This window comes from Ptychodera flava, chromosome 1 (assembly GCF_041260155.1).
Source record: "Ptychodera flava strain L36383 chromosome 1, AS_Pfla_20210202, whole genome shotgun sequence".
In the NCBI taxonomy this organism is placed as follows: Eukaryota; Metazoa; Hemichordata; class Enteropneusta; family Ptychoderidae; genus Ptychodera; species Ptychodera flava.
The window spans coordinates 50,604,772-50,626,834 of record NC_091928.1 but is presented as its reverse complement, the minus strand read 5'-3'; positions in this window follow the sequence as shown (position 1 = coordinate 50,626,834).

Here is a 22,063-nt window from a genome sequence, read left to right as displayed (position 1 = left end):
CAGATAGTGCAAAGGAAGACCGCTGTCTATGCTTCTGCATGCTGTAAAATTTGTAAGTCGTAAGCCGCATTAAAAAACGTTGTAACCCGCATTTCTAGTGAACTGACCTTTCTGACAAACATACTAAAGTTCGATGTTTGTCTAGGGGTACAAGAGCATCTAAATGTGTTAAATTGTGGAGCATTAGCATTGTATTTTAGTTCAATAATTATCATTTTCGGTGAAACGTCTTTTGCACAAAATAAGCAAGATTGTAATTAAAAAGGACATTCAGTCTTACAGAGTAGCAGTTGCCATACTAGTACAAATATTTGATGTATGTGCACTAGTTAAGTAAGTGAATACTGGTTATATTTGTCTATGGTGGGAGTGCTAGCCTCACAAGGAACAGCCCTGGAAGCATCAATCATTACATTTTAGCTCATGTGTTCACACACGTGAGCTTATGTCGTAGCGATATATGTTGTCGGTCCGTCCGTTTGTGTGTGTGTCTGTCTGTCTATCTGTTTACACGATTACTCAAAAACGGCTGAACGGATTCAAGTCAGACTTTGAATATATGTACTCTATGCTAACTGCAAGAACTGACAAGAATGATAATGTTGACACATATCAAACAATACTGAATCAAATTTCATGAAACTTTTCACAGATTATAATCTCAGAACATTTTGATGATACTGTGAGTGTCGTGTCAATTATCTTAATATTTGCATATTCAATGAACTTGTGTAATTAGCGATACAACTCCAAAATTCCTACGCTAAATTTGATGATACCTACTACAGATATTGATTTAATAGATATTCAACTGTACTGAGAAGCATTGGGCAGTGTCAAGTTAATAAATAGCTCATTTCCATTTTAATGAAGTTTTGTAACTAGTCATATAACTCCAAAATAACTGCACCAAATTTGATGAAATCTGCTGCAGGTACTGATTCGAGAGATATCTGACTGTGTTGTGAAGCATTTAGTAGTGTGAAGTTAATTGAGGATTCATTTGCATATTTAATAAACTTTGTAATTAGTGATATAACTCTGAAATTATGGCACCAAATATAGTGAAACCTGCTACAGATATTGATTTGATAAATATCTAATTGTCGCGTGAAGCATTGAGCAGTGTCAAATTTATTAAGGATTCATTTGCATATTTAATGAACTTTGTAATTAGTGATATAACTCCGAAATTACAGCATTAAATTTGATGAAACGTGGCACAGATGTTTATCTGCTACATATATAATCTTTCCATGAAGAATTGAGCAGTGTCAAGTTAACAAACAGCTCATTTGCATATTAAATGAGGTTTTGTAATTCGTGCTTTAACTCAGAGAGTACAGTGCGAAAGTTGATGAAACCTGATGATGAAACATGAATGATCTGACAGATGTCTGATTGTTCTGTGAAGCCTACTTCTATGTCAACCTGTTGTAAATCACGTGTGCACATTCAGTTCACGTCTGGTTATCTATTGAAAAGGCTCCTCTGTTGAGATACCTTACAATCAGCCTTTCATTATATATTTTACGCCTATTGTCTTAGCCAAGCTCTGTCTGTATGTGTATGTGTTTTTCTATCTGTAAGTATGATATATCAAACCCCGCTGATTTTATTCGAGGACTATTCAGAGAGGGAGGTAGGGAGGGGTTAAAGATCACATAACAAACACTGTTTATTTCCATGATATAATTCGATTTGCTGTTGAATATCGTACATAAATAATCGACTACAGTCATCATATTATTACTTTTTTCAAGCGGGCTTAAAGTCTCATCCTTTCAAAACAATTTTCGGGAGAAAATTCCTGTAGATGACGACAACCACGGCTCAATACTTATCATGTAAAACAGTCTGTTGATGTTTTGACTGATAGCTCTAAGCGTCGACAATAATGGCTATTGCCGTGGCAAATGCAAATTAGGTTGATAGTGCCAGGCACGGTGAGGATCAAAACACGCGCATTGAAAATTGCACTAATCACGTTTGACCTCAATCTCCACAAAGAATGAAACTTTTGAAGAGTGACAAAAAATCAGAAATCTGATAGTTCAATATTACTGAGACTTTTCTGAAATATCAGACACATTTCACAGGAAAATGTACATAATAGCTTGTTTAATGCAAAAATCGTGACGTACAGTAATAAGTGCTTTCACGAACAACACTCGAATTGGAGCCAAACCCTTCACGACAACGCCTTCATTTTTTATTTTTTCGCCATGCATGATAATTATCCAAAGGCTCAAAGATTTCAGGCATAGACATAAGTTACTTGGTAATCTTGAGCGATTGATGTAGCAAAGCGACTTATGTTTTCTGGTAATGATATATATTCTGTCGTGTTGATTAAAATCCGACAGAAAAGACACTGTCACGCTGCCACACTAAATAGACTGTTCATGTACTAGGTGGATAATTCTGTTTTATCATAACTTAATCAAAATTAATTGTACATTAGGGAATACTGTTCCGAAAATTTTTTGAAAGAATCAGACTTTAAATCCCCTTGAAACTGTACTAAAGAAGGTTGACTTGACACGATTATTGATGTACGCTGTTCAACAGAAAATTAACTTCTGTTATGGAAATAAACGGTTCTTGTTACGTGACCTTTAGAAGACAATAATAGCGAAGTTATAACCCCCCCCCCCAAAAAAAAAAATTGTCATGTACTTTTGCTTTTTGTAAGCAATACCACTTCTCTGCTAGTGTCTTAGTAAATATGACATTGCAATTAGGAAATAATATGCGCGTTATGCATTCGCCAATGGAACAATAATACAGTGGTTGCAGTGTTGACAATATGATGTTTGACCAATCGGCCGCCATTTTCAGCAGTTGTCCAGACCTTTACCTCTTGACATTTCCTTGACCTACGGAAACTAAAAAAGCTACCCTTTGTTTTGGCTGTCTCTTGACTAAATAGGACGCTGTGCAACGCTGTAGTAATTGTCCATGATAGTACTGTCGCGGCTATACTTTACTGAGGGCTGGCCACAAGAACTACCGGACTTGAGAATCGGGAAGCACTTGAGGAAATAATACCTTGGGCTAGTAAATTATCAATCTCTTTCTCTATGATTTTGCGTATTTTGGGGACTAACCCTGTTATGGCGCGGATTTTATCACGTTTGAGCATCTGAACTAACATCAATTCTATGTTTTATCACATAACATAACCCAATCTCTATCATCAACAAATGCCTGGCGATTTTCCATAACACTTCTTGGATGCCCAGCACAAATACACAGATGAAGACATTATTAAAATGGTTAATTTCTTAATCGACAACATATTTGTTAAGTTTGGCGGTATGACATTTCAACAATCTATCGGCATACCAATGGGTACAAATTGTGCAGCCCTTCTTGCAAACTTATTTCTGTATTCATATGAAGCAGAGTTCCTACAGTCTCTCTACAAAGCAGGGTCTAAAAAACTTGCAAGGCGTTTGAACAACACGCACAGGTATATCGATGATCTGATTAGTCAAGACAATCCAGACATATCAAATTACTTACATCATATTTACCCCGATGAGTTCGATATCAAAGAAACAACAGAAGGTATGAACTCTGCTTCATATCTTGATCTGTTCCTACAAGTGGGTACTAATGGGCTACATACTAAGCCAGTATGACAAAAGGGATGATTTGATTTTGAAATCATAAATTATCCCCACTTGTCAAGTAATATTCCATCTGCACCTGCTTATGGTGTGTACGTGTCTCAACTTCTCAGGTATTGTAGGGCTTGTGATTCCTACACTGATTTTCAACTGAGACACAGCTCATTGGCATCAAAATTACTGAGACAAGGATACACAACAAAAAGACTCGTTAGGACTTTCAAAAAGTTCTACAGTCGATATGACGACATTGTGGCCAAATATGACACCTCGGTCACTCAAATGATTAACGACAGCATTCCCGGCTTTGACTTATTACAGTGATTCATATCCTGTATCTTTTCATACAATATTTAGACAATTTTGGGACCAATCCTGACGGGTGTAGCATGCTAGCAGGGTACGCTTACCCATTCCGGACACCTGGTACCACCACTAATTATCAGTGGTTCAGGATGGTCCTACTTAAATTTGTAAATCACAATTGTCCCGTGGACCTGGTAATATATTACCTTGAATGGAAATGATTATTGGACCAGTTTAATGTCATATTGCCAAACCCAGGTGGATATGTCTGCTGGTGGATTTCAGTCCCCGAGCATATCAACAGCCTGGTATTCAATAATCTATAAACAACATGAATAATACCAGTAATTTGAATACTGGTTTGGGTCTAGACCGTATCGACAAAACTATCCCTAATGGCTATTGAGGCGAATAGCTCGTCAGCCAGACTGTGCCCACGGATTATATTAAAAGATGTCCTTAAAGGGAATTTTGAATGTGACTGCTCTGTGTCGCCATGTCACACAAGGAATTGTAAAACATGTGCAATTTTAATAACTAACACTATAATACAAAACAACTTATCAAAAAGACATACCACAATAGAGTTTTTGAAGACCTTTCTTGCCAAACCAAATATGTCAGTTATGGCATTGACTGTACTTTGTGTGGGTTGATATATATCGGAGAGACTGGAGAAAAACTATCTAAGAGAATGTGTGGCCATAGGTCAGGTATAAATAATAACTTGCCAACGTGCCTATACACCCATTTGAACATCCTCGGCATTCCATACTAAACATGAAAGTCCGAATATTGAAAAAAATCTATCATCCTTCCAATAGTTCTATACTAAGCAGGAGCTACCGCAAGCAACGTGAACACTATTGGATCACTGAACTTGGTACAGCTATGCCCTATGGATGTAACGATAACATTCTAGGGGTAGGTATTTTATCAAGCCCTAGGGGGGGGGTCGTGTAAATGTGATTGATTTATTTAATACGGATAGTTTTCAACCGGATTCGAACCACAAACATACGGCATCAGTCGCCTAGCTGAGAGGCCACAGAGAGAACCACTCGGCTAAATCTCCACTCCCATAAAAGAGTGGTTCAATAGCCGGCTAAGTTGTTACATTTTTCTGACTGAGACCGCTCAACACGTTGTAGAGTTCGTGAAGCACTCACGCACGCATGCTCACTATCAAACATCGCACATACACACTTTATCGAAGCGAAGAAACGAATTTCATCGCTTTAACTGGGCGAACGATAACCTCGGGGACAATTCTGTCCACCAGCAGTGTTACCAACCCAGGGTAGAAAATACGGATAGTTTTCAATCGGATTCGAACCCACAACATACGGCATCAGTCGCCTAGCTGAGAGGCCACAGAGAGAACCACTCGGCTAAATCTCCACTCCCAAAAAAGAGTGGTTCAATTTAACTCTCACACTAGAAGACGACGTAGCCATTGGCATAGACATGGTAATACTAGCAGTCCCCCAAAGTTCAGTGATCTATTGTCTATTCTTAATCAGCCGTTAGGAGTTTACAAAATAAGAACTGCTTTGTTTGCTTGCTCCTTGCAGGAATTGAGATTGCTACTGTCAAGAGTTCAAACGATGAATATCAACCAAAACAGCCCTGATTATCATTTAGTCCAAATTACTATCGATATCAGCAATTCCGGCTGTTTAAGCCAGTAAGGACAGAACTCTTGAAGAGTGACAAGCGTTTATTTTTTCATATACCATTTGCAAACAAGGGGATTGACCAAATAAACAACAGCAATATTTGCATGATAAGAAAGTTGTGGATTAAATACATATGTATTTAAATTTCAAGAACCACGTATAGTTTCCTACTCATACACAAAAACCATTGGTAGGAAACTTTTTAACTATAACAATGTCTTGAAAAATTTAAACTTTCCTTTAAACAACAGCAGAACTTGCAATTTGCAATTGCTTGTCATCCCCCTTTTGCTATAAACCACTAGGTCACATAATAACTGGTGACCTGACCATCATTACCAACAGCAAACTTCGGCAACTCTTTCAATATGGCCCAAAATACCGAGAGCAACAAAATATTAATTGGAAATTTAATTTCCGAATTATTATTGAAAAATTTGCAAGACAGTGGGCTGCAGTTCAGGAAGTTGATGTGGAATGCTTCCCTGACTGGCTAAGCAAAGTCAGAGATAAATTAAAATCACGTATTTCACATTTCCGTTCTCACAGTAAAGATGTAAATACTTCCTCAGTATTTGATGACCCATCCGTCAAAGCATGCCTCAATGCTTTGCACAACGAATATGTTGTAGTTCCAACAGACAAAGCTTCAGACAACGTTATCTTTATCTGTAGGAACTATTATATCCAGTGTATAATGGATGAATTAAACCTTCATCCAGATAAGAGTAATACAACCTACACTCTTTCCTCCCTCACTGATGAAGACATTTTTTCAAACCATTCATCTGTGCTCAATGACATTGTGGCCAAATATACACCTCGGTCACTCAAATGATTAACGACAGCATTCCTGGCTTTAACTTATTACAGTGATTCATATCCTGTATCTTTTCATACAATATTTAGACAATTTTGGGACCAATCCTGACGGGTGTAGCATGCTAGCAGGTTACGCTTACCCATTCCGGACACTTGGTACCACCACTAATTATCAGTGGTTCAGGATAGTCCTACTTAAATTTGTAAATCACAATTATCCCATGGACCTGGTAATATATTACCTTGAATGAAAATGATTATGGACCAATTTAATGTCATATTGTAAACATTTAGTTTGTTGATCATTTAGAATGAATCACTAAAATCAAAATTCCTTCTGAACCGTTGTCGGACATTTTCGTGTATCGAATAATTTTTAATTTTTATCGATTTCAACGTCCAAATATAAATTGTGGCACCCCCGAGAAGTAGACTAAAAATCCCCAATTTGGTCTCTTTTCTTATGTAAACATCGCCTTCATTTGCATTCACCGACTTATCGGAACTTCGACCCTATCTGTCACAGACAACACACGTGCTGTCGCGACTCCAAAGTTGTTTAAAGTGTTTGTGTTTTCTGCACATCCGAGAATTCTATCGGGCATACGACCTTTACACTTGCCAGAAATTTCGCATTCTGAACGAGATGGAATGGTAAGGCTCTCGGTAGCCTTGACCACCTATGAGGAACGAAGTTTCAATTTCTTTCTTGCAACATCAATTACAGCTCTATACTTCGACAAAAAATCAACGCCAATTATTAATTTTTGCTTTAATTTTCAACTAAATGAATCGATATCAACACTTTCTTACCAGCAACCTTAACACGTACATTTATAACATCCTTAATTAGAATGTGACGATTATCAGCTAATTTATTGCATTATAATTTGATTTACGAAATCTAAAATTACTTAACTTTGGAATTTCGGACAATAAACTCGCTGGAGCAACCATGATGGCAGCCCCTGTATCAACTAGAGCTGAAATACATACGATTCATTATCAATAACATTAATACCTTGTACGCCATTATCATTAATATTTAAATTACATTTATCCCCTGCAAACGCTGTCAATGCTGGACAAGGCCCCACATCACTGGTAGTGATGCCGTGCCCGGCCGGCTACAACACCAGCAAAATTAAGGAATATCCAACTCATGTCTTTGTGGGAGAAATGGGCCACCAAATGGGTGACCATTATAATGAGAAACTGTAACTGTAAAATACATCAAACAGGCCACTAATTGATGACAGCAAACATAATACAAAACGTGTGACCTTACAATAACTAACCTACTTACACTTGTGATAAAATTAAAGTTGCAAAGATGAGATACATCAATTAGGCCACAAAATTGGTGACCAATAAACTGACACACAAACAAATTTCCTTACAATGATTAACATGCTGCTAACTGTGAAATACATAAAGTGGGCCACAAAATGGGTGACCAATTAACAGTCTAACAAAGAATGCACCTATAGGTAACTCATTTATCTTGCCCCAATCTTGTGGGGCCAAAACACGCCACAAGACACACCTTGTGTCGGCCCCACAAGAAGAAAGTCCACGTCACTGCAGCCCCTGCGAACAGTGACTTGTCTTGATTGCTACGTTGACCCGTGCCGTGTTGAGAAACTGGCAAATGAACTGTGACTCATGCATGTTTCACAGATGTATGCAAAATTTATACTGGCACAGCACCAGTGTCTAACTAGCAATAACTTAGCCATCCTACTTATATACTGTGCTTGGCTACGCTACTACCCTCTGTTTTATTGCAGCAATAGAGGTAAACCCGTAACAATTGTAAAGTTTGTAAACTACGTTTTGTACTTTATCTACAAACGAGTCTTGTTGATCCCCCTCTTTGTACTACTACCTAGGGAACAAGGAACAAAACTCGAATTGAGTAACTGTATTTCCTACTTTGGCTAAACACAAACCAAAGAGAGACTTGCTCTAAAAACACAGAGATTAAAAAAAAACCTTTTGGAGGGAAAAATTCTCTCTGAAAAAGCTTAGTCAATGATATGGAATCACAGTGCGTGGAATGCAAAGATAGCAAAAAACATTGTTAGCAATGTGAAATGGAATCTGCTAGTCTGGAGGAAGCGCATAGTGTGAACCTAAAAACTTCCTGAACTTTATAAACATATTTCTAACCAGCTTCCTCCCCACCCTACAAAGCATACTTGCTCCTTATATGTTGACACTTGAACATTTTTCGGGACATCAGATAATAAGCCAGAATGGCACAACTTACTGCAGCCCCTGCGAACAGTTACTATGCTAAACTTGGCCTTAAACTGATGACCTATATATATACTTGTTTCACAACTTAACTGATTGTACCCAACGACCATTTAGGAAAAAAGACTTCAAACGTCCAGAACCTCCGGATGATTGCTGGAGAGCCTGTTTTTAAAGTAGCAGTAATGCACTCATATTGATAAAGAAAGGTTAAAAAATTTTCACACTGGCAAACCAGAAAACACAGCTGATTTCCCGTTAAATGACTCTACTTGAAAGGGGAAGCTGGCTTACAACATTTGACTCTGTACCACGCACGGTTGCTGTACTAAAACAGGGTCTTCAACTGGCAAGTAGATTCCAAACATCTGAAACCTCTGATTGGTTATTGGTAGGCTTGCCTTTGTGAATATATGTGCAAGACATAGCAAGATAGATGAGCCATTACTATAACTTTGAAGTCTTATATACAATAATACAGCTTCATATTGATCTAGAGAGGATAAACTTATATATCCTAAAGAATAACTGAAAACACTAAATATGTCCATTTTATAAATTAATGTTGTTGATTGTTGCCTTGTAGCCCTAGTGTCTGATGCAGGATTTCAATATGCTCAGTGGCAATGATGTTAGCTGCCTTCTTCTTTTTGTACAGTTTTTTTTTCTATGAGCCATGCCTGTTGGTGAAAACAAAGGGCGAACTAGGCAGAAAAAGAATTCGACAGTCTCAATAATGTGGTTGCATTATACCTATTACATAGCTAATAGGTTGAGTGGCAGACAGAATCAAACATGGGAAAACCATTAAAGGAGCCCGGGCAGTAACATGCTGACACTGCCTCCCACATATGACAAGCGGATAAAATGACACTGCTACTGACCCAGCCGATCCAACAATATGGGGGGAAAACACAGCTGGGAAACAAATTCTACAAAGGGAAGACGCTGTACCCACAGCAACACCCTACATATGGACCAGCACAGCCAATCCAACCATGAGGGAAATTCCACAAGGGAAAAATGCAAAAGCTGAACATACAGCAACACCCAACATAGTGGACCAGCACAGCCGAATCCAACCATGAGGGGAAAACCCAGCTGAAAAACACACTAAATTCCACAAAGGGAAAAAGTGAAAATGCTGTAAACACAGCAACACCCCACATTGAGAACCTATAATGGGCTGTAAGCCCAGCAAAATCCAGCTTAATGGGAAGCAATAAGCAAGGCTGCCAAACATAATTCGCATGACTCAGTCTGACGCCACTTTGTTGCAGCAAAAGTTCGACCACAGCAATGAAATGTACAGCAAGCAAACTTTATGAAGTACAATCTTGACAAATGTGAACTGGCTGATCTTGAACACATAACTAGTAATGGTAATGAAAAAGCACACTAGTTGTAACCCAATGTTGGGCGACAAGTCTCTCGCGGACATGAAGTCCACCGCGAATTTATGATATCTCTACTACTACTGCTCTCATAAATTTGAACTGACAGAAATTACTTCGCGTAGAATCCCTCAGACTGACAGCATATAAATGCTCCAAAAGAAGTGCATACGTCATTTGCCTTAACAAACTGTTTTTACCTGTAGGTGAAACAGGTATTATATACTTACTTAACTTAAGCCCCCTTTGTGGATAAGGTAATTGTTACCTACATGGAGTGATGTCAGCGTGACTCTACATCTGCCTTTTGATTAAAAGGACCGTGTTATGAATAGTGTTCTGCAGATATGCCTGTTGTTGATGATGTGGTATCTCAAGTAGGCCGTTTTGACTGTGAAGATCTCAAGCTGAGTTGAAGCCCTTGCGACTGTTGTAGAAGCTGATGACAATGATGCTGTTAACTGTCTGCTGCTGAAGACAACTACCATTGGCAGGAACCATACCTGTAACTGCTCTTTTACTTGAGACACTGGAGCTAGCTGCCTGCTTCTGTGCTACCTTTTTGCTTCGAGCCATGGCTATGAGCAAGGAAAAGGAAAACTAGGCAGCAAAGGGAAATTACCTGACTTCCACTGAATAGTTTACAATAAACCAAACCGTTCCAAACTTACGACAGCTGGTCACATGCTAAACTACTGCAAATCTAAGACAGAAAACTGAAATTGCAACGCTCCCTCAATTGGACATGTGCACGACTACAGGTGATGAGGAAAAGAAAAGCTCTAGTTGAGTGGTAGCAAGATCCAAGGCATGGAGAATCCACTCAGGGACGCTGCCCTGAAAATACATCCACCCCTTCTGCAGCCAAATGTCAAAGTTGCATGCCCAGCCGGTCCCAACAATGAAGGGGCCCTCCAACTGAGGAAAAAACAAGCTGAATAACACTGCTGAACCCACCAATGTGGGAAAAAACAACAGCGCTACAAGAGCAGCTGACATTCCACCGAAGTGGAAAATAAACAAGCTGTAAAAACAGCAACAACCGACATTGGGGACCTGTAATGGGCTGTAAGCACAGCAACAACTTGAACAAGCCGCGTGGGGAGAAGTATGTAGCAAGATTCACACACATGATTCCCATGTCCTGGTTTGATGCCACTCTGCCGATACTTCGACCACAGCCTAAAACTTTAAAAAAAAATTTAAAAGATGCCAATGCTCGACAAGCGCGAAGTAAAGCACCACGTACACTCGTACACTCCAATAATCCTGGCGCATACCGGCGCGTTGAAGTGTACCCCGTCACTGTAGAATACTTGTAGCGATGACTGCCATAACCCGACATGTGACCAGAAAACACAAAGGGATTTCCCGCCAAAGCCTCCTCAAGTTGTTGTACAGGGCGTCTGCACGTGCATTGAAGTCCCGGATATTTTCTGTACACAGCCCCGGGCACGATGCAAAACTTAGCTTACAACTAATGAAAATATCCGAACGTTGAAATGCCGATGGAATTCTGCATGAAAAAAATAACCTATGAGTAATAGCCTCTTGTGGATCATGCACACTGCAGAGATCGTTTGTACCGATGTCGAAAATACAAAATCTGGCGAAACGTCTCTCACGTACGATGTCCTCCGAGAAAGTTACCTCCCATGGTACCCCTCACAAACATGCTTCGAACAAACAGAAAAAATGAGTGAGTTACGGCGCGTGTATTTTCCTAGACGGCGTATGAAAGAATGCCCCAAAAGTACTACACGGATAGGGGCATGGTTTCTTGTGAAGAAAGGAATTTTGTAAATACCGTTACCGTTGTTAAAGTTCAGATGAGGTCCAGCTGCCGAAATGGCAGTCTTGCCTGGAGGACGTCTCAGGGCAAAAAGAGGATGGTACAAGCCACACGATGACCTCTTGACCCCCGCCACAGGCGGCGCTGTATGAACGTTTGCAGGAGATAAAATTCCTTACTTTTGTAACTTCTTATACTCTTAATATTATCATTATCCCCTTTATTCGGCCGTTCACAGGCATTTTTTTTCTCTTATTTTCGACCCAATTACCTGCCGGCTTCATTCGTGTTTTTCTTATATTGTCGCCTCCCTGCAGGACAATTTCGAGCAATATGCCCAGTCTGACCGCGATTGTAACAAACTTTCACACTGCCCATTATTCTTACTCGAACAGGCAGAACTAATATGCCCAACACCCCCATAATTATAGCAAATTACATGAGAATTAATTTGACGATTTTTAAAAGTCTGTTGTCTTCCATTGTTCCAGAAATTCGGCTATTTTGCTGTTGATATGATTTCCCGTTCTGTCTCTGATCATAATTATTTCTAAAATTCGAACGTACCGTATTTTCGCTTTGTATCGGTCCTAGTCACTCTGTTTGTTGCCACAGCTTGCGGTTGTAATGCGCTCTTTTCTTCAGCCAGTCTTTTATTCTGTTCTGCCGGCATCATGACGATCTTTGTCAATGCCGACGTCGATGTACTATCCTCGTCAGGAAAATCAACCACTAATTCTTCAATCTTGGCGGATGCGAACGCTGACCTAAAGTCTTAAAGGTCCCTTCCAGCGACGAATTTCTTCAACTTGTCAACTTGGGACGTAGTCCCTGGAGGAAAGCGCTTAGAATATCTGCATCGCTGCGACCATATCGATCACAGTTGTCTTTCAAACGACCTGCAAATGTCTCTACAGATTCATTAAGCCCCTGTCATAAGGCCCCTGCCTTCTTCGTTATTTCGCCACCTTGGTGCTTGTCGGGTAAATTGCTCGAGAAAAACAGCTCTAAGGGCATCCCAATCATCTAAAACTGCTGGTGGCTGGGAGTTGGCTGGTCGCATTTGTCTCAAATTCACATACATTTCAAATTTTCGCAAACCATTTCTGTGGACATTTACTCTTAGGCGAGCGGCGGATCCACAAAAAGGGTCTGATTTAGGGAGTTTAATGTACCCACCTTACATACGGCCACACTGGGCAAAATGCGTGGTACACAACAATATATACAATACTGATTCTGTACATGTGTCAAATACGTTAAGTTTACACATACGTATACTGATAAATGCAAAACTACAGTGTACACTTAGTGTGCAAAGATCTGCATTACGTATACTCATGAGCTGCTTAGAAATACGCTTCGCATTTCAGCGTACTGGAATGTTCCATATACAAGGATATACGTTGCGTATGCAATTAATATTGTGTTCCATATACGTCAATATACGTAAATATGCTAAGCTCATATCAAGCATTTCCCCAGTGCCTCATCATATGTCATTTAAAGCTTATTGTCTCTAATTTATGAATATTGACGATGTGGAGCTGAAAATTAGGGCCATACCCCCTAATTTGCATATTCACATGGTATCCAATTTGCATAAGTGCGATGTAAAATTAGAAAATTCACTGTTAACTACTGTAAACATACTTTTAAACTATCGAGTGATATATCAAATGAAAGGTATTTTATTGTAGAATACAACTCTGATATCCAAAGACATATTTAAATTGATTTCACTTAAATATTCACATATTTATATGGAAAAAAAATTTTCTTCTCTTGAATAACAATATTTTAAAAATTTTAACACATACAGCTGCAGCATACAGCAATATCATACATCATTTGAAAGCTTATTATCTCTACTACAGGAAAATTGACAATATTGAACTGTCAAGTAGGGCCATAGCCCCTAATTTGCATAAGTTACAAGGGTATCCAATTTGCATAAATGTAATATAAAAACTTACGAATTCATTGTTCACCACTCTAAACATACCTTTAAACTATCGAGTGATATATCAAATGAAAGGTATTTGCATGTAGAATACGAAATGGATATCAAAAGTAATATTTAAATTGGTTTCACTGAAATATTTGATATTCGTATTGAAAAATATTTTCCCCTTTTGAATAACAATATTATAATTATTTCATCACAAACAGCACATCATATAGCCACATCATACGTCATTTAAAGCTCAGTATCTCTTATTCAAGAAATTGACAATTTTGAACTATCAAGTCAGGCCGTATCCCTAAATTTGCATAATTTACAAAGGTAGCGATTTGCATAAATGCAATATTCATTAATCATTCTAAACATGCTTCTTAACTGTCGAGTGATATATCAAATGAAAGGAATTGGCATGTAAAAAACAAAATAACACCCAAAGAGATATGCAAAGTCGTTTTACTGAAATATTTTCATATTTGTAGTGAAAAAAGATATTTTCCCCTTTTGAATAACGATATTTTAAAATTTTTAACAGCAGTATCAATGCAACCACATGCATTATGATGTGCAAAAAGTGCCTGGAACACGGAGAACAAACAGCTGAAATGAGGTCTGGTAATGAATATCTTGTTTGTTTAATGTATATTTCAAAACACATGAATAGTTCTTCTTGTCTGCATTATTATCCGATACCGATGTCTTGTTCTTTGTAGGTCAGAGAGTGTTTCTTACAAAATGTCCTTTGTATGGAGTATAATATACCCATTCACAGCATATGAAAATCTTTTAATGTTACTCAAGTATAATTACTATTAATTCCAAATAAAGGAAAATGGCATGATTCATGATCTAAGTCATCGTGGCGATACAGTGTCATTTATTTCCAGTACATCTAGTAATTCTACAAATTCATCATTCTCTTCTTAAACAATTTAATAATGAGTAAGAGGGTTGCCACAGTTATCACTGCCTTGTGCATGGAAAATTAATTTAACAGCAGACACAACTAGTGGCAAAGTGACCACTATAAGAGAAAGCAAACTCCACACATCCTTCATATCTTATAGTTGTTTGAATTTAGTGTATGTTATGTTTGGCTGTTTTGTGTAAAGTGTTGATTTGCCATGGCGAGACGTACCCCTAATCTACGTATCCTGTTCTGAACCCACCTGGAGTGGAAAAACTATTGTGACACTGCGATCCTTTGATGCTACCTTACGAGAATAGAGTTGTCCTCATCAGTCGCTTAAAATTCATTTTCGGTTGGTAAAACGTGTGCACTACTTAACCACGTTGTTTCACTGAAGTTAAGTTTGTTCAACTAAGGAAGCTAGAATGTCTATCGTTTCGGTCTCATTGTGTTTTTTTATGCCCATGTGAATCGGAGATCGAGCTGTTGTAGGTTTTGCTTGGCATAGATGTAACGCTTATATTTCTTTTTCATATGTATGTGATTAGGCTACGTTCACAAATAATGGTGGTGAGGGGCGGAGAAATTTGAGGTGGAATCGAAATTATGAGGGATAGTAGAAGAGCACTTGAAAGTTTTTATCTGCCTACAGGGGACCTGAAAATATTTTCTCTTTTACTTTTGCGTTTCCAAGGTTTCGAAGGCAATTCAATAAAATCTAATAACAATTAAATGTCATCCGATTGTTCTAAAGTTAGTAATAATCAAGCAAGATCTAGAATTACTTTTTATTTTATTTTTACTTCATTACTTTAATCTCGGAAAAATTGTATTTTGTGGCATAATTGTTTTAATGTATCGTAATGTTTTGCGTTTAACAAATCCTTGAATATTGCTGTTTGATTTCATGAACTGGAATCTGGTATCTGTTGGTTTTGTGTGTGTGTTCTTAAGTCGAGAATGTTACTTTGTTGCATCGATGACCTTCACAAAAGATGTGATTTTTTAAGAAGAGCTTTCGAAAATTTCAGAGTAGGATGCATTTTTTATGTTTGATGTGAATTTATTAGCTCGTGTTTGGTTCCAATGAAAATCAAACATTGTCTCTGAATCTCAGTCAGAGCGATATTTGTTCTGTGTGTTGCTGAATTATTGTTTTTTGTAAATAATTTATTCTTATTTTGCATAATGTTGGCATTATTCGTATTTAATGAACAATTTATGAAAATTAAAAATAAGTCAAGATATTTGCGATTTAATAAAAATATTCAATAAGAATATTTTAGATACGGTTTGGAATTCATAGTTCTATTCTATATGTCAATACCTTTCATTTGATATATCACGCGATAGTTTAATAGCAAGTGAAGAGTACATTACAATGGATTTTTATAATTTTTTTATCGGACTCATGAAAATTAGTTACCCATGTGCATTATGCAAATAAGAGAATTACGGCTCTATTTTGCAGCTGCATATCGTCAATTTTCGTTAAGTTGAGGTAATAGGCTTTCAAGTGACGTATAATGGCAGTATGATGTAGTTTTATGTGTTTAAATTATTACAATATCATTATTCAAAATGTGAAAATATATTTTCGATATAATTATTAAAAATATCAATAAAACCATTTTAATATCTCTTTGAGTATCTATTTTGTATTCCTCATGCAAATACCTTTCATTGGTATATCACTCGATAGTTTAAAGTATGCTAAGAGTAGTTAATAAATTCCTAATTTTATATCGAATTTCTGTAATTTGCGTATCCATGTGAATTATGCAAATTAGGAGCTACGGCCGTACTTGTTAGCTCAAATTGTCAATTTTCTTGAAGTACAGATAATAAGCTTTCAAATGATGTATATGTGGCTGTATGTATTAATTTTTATTTATATTTCAATATAAATATTTAAGATTTTAATTCCATTGCTGTGTACTTTATTTATTTCCAACCACTTACAACCGATAAGCCATTGTACACTATTGCCTTCGGCTTCTAGTCATTTCGACCCCTGTCAGTTTCGACCCGTCAGCCCTGGTCACTTCGATCCTCCACCCTAGTCACCTTGACCCTTAATACCTTTCGTTAGGCATTACGAACACACATTGTATTATTATCAGTCAGTTTTATTCGATGTTCATAGCACTTTCAAGGTCTATAGTGGAAGCTAATAATGCCTGGAACACATCATGTTTGTACCAAAAATCTCCAAATGCATACGTGCACACGGCAAATCGTGGGAATTGCCTCCGCGTAGGCGCTAGGCCTTGGTGCCTTATTTTGTGTATCAAACATCGTCAGTAATATTCGAGCTTAAAAGGCTATAGTGGAAGCCAATGCGAAGTTGCTTATATTCAGTAAAATGTTGGCAAACAACATGAAAGTGTGACGAGGTCTAAGTGACTTTGGTACAGGATCGCCACAAACAGTGTGAATTAGGGCCTGGTCAGAATTAATAGGGGGAAGGCCGGTGCGATTAGGGGGAGGGTCACTATTTTTCATGCAGTGGTTTGGGGAGGGCCGCCTTCTTTTGCGCATGAGTTAGGGGGAGGGTCACTAATTTTTGTGCAAGGAAGACACGGAAATTTTTTTATAATTTGAAATGTTACAAAGAAATCCTGAAAAGAGACACGCAACATACAGGGCACCCATGTATTGATAGCACTTGTACTACAAAATACATTACTCACAACTATAAAACATACACATGTACCAGTTGACATGTTTATAAATACTCTTAAACAAAGAAAAACACAATCATAAAATAACATGCAAAAAATGTAGTTTTTGTTAAACTGCAACATAAGTATAGGATAAGCCCGAGTACGAGGGCTCTTCTGGTATATAAAGTCCAACCCAACGATAAAATGTCGAGGCCGCAGGCCGTAGGGTTTGGACTTTATATACCAGAAGAGCCCGAGTACGTGGGTTTTATCCGACTTAAAAACTATCGCCCCTAACTGATATATTTTCGTTTTCAATGTGTTTTACGTCAACCGTCCCCTTTGTCAATGTAACATGTTTAGGATATGAATTAAACTTTTATTTGTGAAATAGCCTTCCAATGTAATGGAACATCTATAAATGCCCTAGGGCACATTATATAAATGCCCTAGGGCACAGCAGACTTTGTGTTGCAGCTGGTTTCCGCTGTGTTACCAAATTTGAATACTAAAACGTACCAGATGTCTACAGAATATGACATGTTCACATTTGATTGGACAGTACTTTACTACGGCGCTGTCATTCGTTTCTGGAATTTGGTGACCAAGGCTTTAAGAGTAGATAAAACACCCTGAATTGAGCACTCTGATTGGTCAATCAACAGTAGATAGTTTTAAATACAGGATAAAGCCCGAGTACGAGGGTTCTTGTATATAAAGTCCAACCCAACGAAAAATGTCGAGGCCGCAGGCTGAGACATTTTATCGTAGGGTTGGACTTTGTATACCAGAAGAGCCCGAGTGCGAGGGTTTTATCCGACTTATAAACTATCGCCCCTAACTGATATATTTTCGTTTTCAATGTGTTTACGTCAACCGTCCCCTTTGTCAATGTAACATGTTTAGGATATGAATTAAAACTTTTATTTGTGAAATAGCCTTCCAATGAAATAGAACATCCTATAAATGCCCTAGGGCACAGCAGATTTTGTGTTGCAGCTGGTTTCCGCTGTGTTACCAAATTTGAATATTAAAACGTACCAGATGTCTACAGAACTGACATGTTCACTTTTTATTGGTCAGTACTTTACTACGGCGCTGTCATTCGTTTCTTGAATTATGATGATCAAGGCTTTACGAGTAATACCCTGAATAGAGCACTCTGATTGGTCAATCAACAGTAGATAGTTTTTTAAGTATATATATATATATATTTATATTAATACTAGTATGCTGCTACTGTGAGAGCAATCATAAAGGGGGGAAAAAATCTACACATCAACTGTTCTAAATATAGTGTTGTTTAAACAGAACGAAAAAGAGTTCCCACTTTACGAAAAGTCAGGTTTTTCTCAATTTTCATGTGAAAAATGGAAAAGTAGCGGCATTTGATTGCTTGTTTTGGATAATTTATCTCCAAAATTGCGAATTATGGAAATTGTGTTAAATAACTTTAATTTTCTTTGCATTTGACAAGACTGCCATATTTTGACACAAAGATGCAATTTCCATTTTCACAGAGAAAAAAATTATTTTGGTGATGTACATAAATTTACCTCTTGTGAAGGCATGAAAATGAAGGAAAAAACTGACAAATGAATTTGCACATTTTAGATACCAACACACCTCATTAATTTTCTCTGAAATAAATTTTTTAAATAATGAAACCACCTGTACTTACATTTTTGCAAAGAAAACTTGCATGCATCAAATTGCTCAAGGTAGTTTGCAGATTTTAAAGAAAAAATCCTCTTATACAATTGACTACAATTATTTTCTCTCATTTTTCATTATAATATGCTAAAACTGGATATTAAATGAATCAACTCCTCTATTTTGTGCATTTTTTACAAAATTTCTGTCCAATAAGCTTGTCAGCTGACAAAAGTGTATGAAAGAAAGCCCATGGTACAATTACCCTCGCCATCTCAACTTTTGTTTACTTTGAAGTTCAAGTTCAACTTTTGTCGATATTTGGAATCCAACCGTGCCTACGGTAACTCAAGTTTTGTTCACTTTGAAGTTCAAGTTCAACTTTTGTTGACATTTGGAATCCAACCGTGCCTACTGTAACCCAACTTTTGTTCACTTTGAAGTTCAAGTTCAACTTTAGTTGACATTTTGAAGCTCACCGTGCCTATGCTATTGTTAGCTCTGAGTTGAACCACGCCACCCTGGAAGATATCCCAGAATTCACCACTTCATCTTCCCTTCACAAATGACGGCCATCTAGTGATATAGCGGTAAATACGCTAAATTTTCAAACTAATTTTCAGAGCCACTATGTATTTTCTAGTAAACTCATTTTCACACCAGCGATGTTTTATTGCCTGATGTACAGGGGTAGTGGTATTTTTTACGAATTTTCATTAGTTTTATGCATGAATTTTTGGATCGAAAAATTGATGCTTTGTAAAGTTTGGTCAAACATCCCACGCATTCACTTTTCCAAAGACGTTTTTTGATAAAATTCGTATGGTCAACCCAATGTAGTATTATTCGACTCTAAATGGGTACGAAATGTGTAAAACTGTCAGCCGACGCCTATCGACCCCTAGCATTTTGATGTAAGGGGCTTTATTTCTGCCTACTTTTAGTGATTTTCTAAAATGTGGACGCCTTATGTAAACATAGCCAGGCCTGCAGCTTGGGGCCGGGCAGTAGGTACTGTAACCTCGACCCCTGTCCGTTTCGACCAAAGTATTCACACCCTCTTGTCGTTGTTTGTGGTCAGATCAATCCCGGTGCCTTAGTCACTTCGACCTTCAGTCACTTTTCATGTTGCATGTACCTGACAACGTTTTACTGAGTACATTATGAAACTTGTTTCTGTGAGAAAAGCTGCTTGCTTCGAATTTGCTATAACAACCTGATACTTGTGTACGCCGCGTGATACTTGTGGGAGGCCTGGTGTACCCCAGCGGCCCCATTGTCATTTACTGACTAGGAAATGTGTGTCACTGAAGTGGGGATGGAGTACAGCATGTCATTTACTAATTTTCGGAATAAGGCATTTGTCATTATCGCAATTGCTTGTCATATGCGGCAAGACTGGATGAGAGAAGCCGATCCGCTCGCATTGGTGTCTTGACGCCAAATGAGCCGATTTCCAGTTTAAGCGTTGGACTTACAGCAATGCATTATGGGATATCTTCCAGGGCGGCGTGGAGTTGAACTTAAGCTAATGTCACCTATTCACTTTCAATGAAACAAAATTTACTGGTGAGTATTGTGGTTTTACCGAGTGTAGCAGTGCATAAATAACTGTAAAATAAAATAGTGCTTACACTATTGAATACATATAACGGGAGAGATAGTGCATTTCTAGTTAAAATAAATGTATTTTTTAATTAAAATTGACAGAAATAAGATCATACAAACTACAAACACATAGGACTATTAAGATTTATGCAAATTTACAGGGCTGCATACATTTATAGAAAATCATTGGAAATACATAGAAAATATTAACAACATACATTTGTATCTTTTTAAAGACTGGACTGAAATTACTATGGATGGCAAATCTTTTCAAAGTGATGCTACACAAAAGCGTGACCCTTGAAGTGTTTTTGCATGACAAAGTTCCACCCTCCCAATTATCATGTGCAAAAACAGTAATCTATCCTCTGTGTGTCAAAGTCTAATAATAATAATGTCTGATTTGACACAGACTTTCTCATTTGACCTTTGAACAATTAATATTTGTCCACACCTGAATGGAAAGTGATATCAAAGAATATAAAGGAAAAAGTTTGAAAAATTGTCACAAAGGTGGTTTCAAAGAATGTTACAAAATACGTAATTACATTCTCTTAAATTCTTTACAAACATGGATAAATCTACATATATACAGTGCCATCCAATAATATATCAGTATTTGAAACTTCTATCTGGTGCAGACTAGAATTCAAATGTAAACATTAAAGGCCCAGAAATGCTAAATGTTGATGACTTTTACCAAATTTCAGCCAGATTGTCTTGTCTTACTCCCATAAGTACATTTGCGTGCAGGGTTTTAAGCCTGTCAATTCAGCTTGTACATGTATAAACTGCATTGCCATTGTTGACAAATGAATTCTGGTCCGGACTAGAATTCAAATGTAATTAATAACATCGCATTTTACAAATATAGATGCTATGTTGACAAGCTAAATAGTGGGTGTTTCAACATTCTTTTGAGTTAGAATATGCAGTTGCAATTGACAAACAATATAAAAAAAATTAGAAAAATCATAAGTTAGCATTACTAGCCCTAAACAGTACATGTACAAATGCTGTGCAGACAAGCTAAAATGTGAGTGTCTCAACATTCTTCTGAGACCGGGTTTAGAACAATAAGTGACATAAGAAAAGATGTAGAAAATATCCTAAAAGTTACAGCACTTGGGAGTTTCTATTGGGCACAAAATGTAAAATAATTAGATGGTGTATTAAATACATCTGTACAGGTGTACCCCTTTTCCTGCCAAGTCGGTGAAAATCCGCTTGAAATTCGGTGTAGCCAGAATCTAAGCACTGGTGACCGTTATTCTCCCAATGCGGTGGAAATCGGGCCCTTTTTGGGTACCCCTTTCCTGCTAAGTCGACGGCACTATGTTTGCTATCCCCTGTGCGTTTAGGGGTCATCCGAGGAC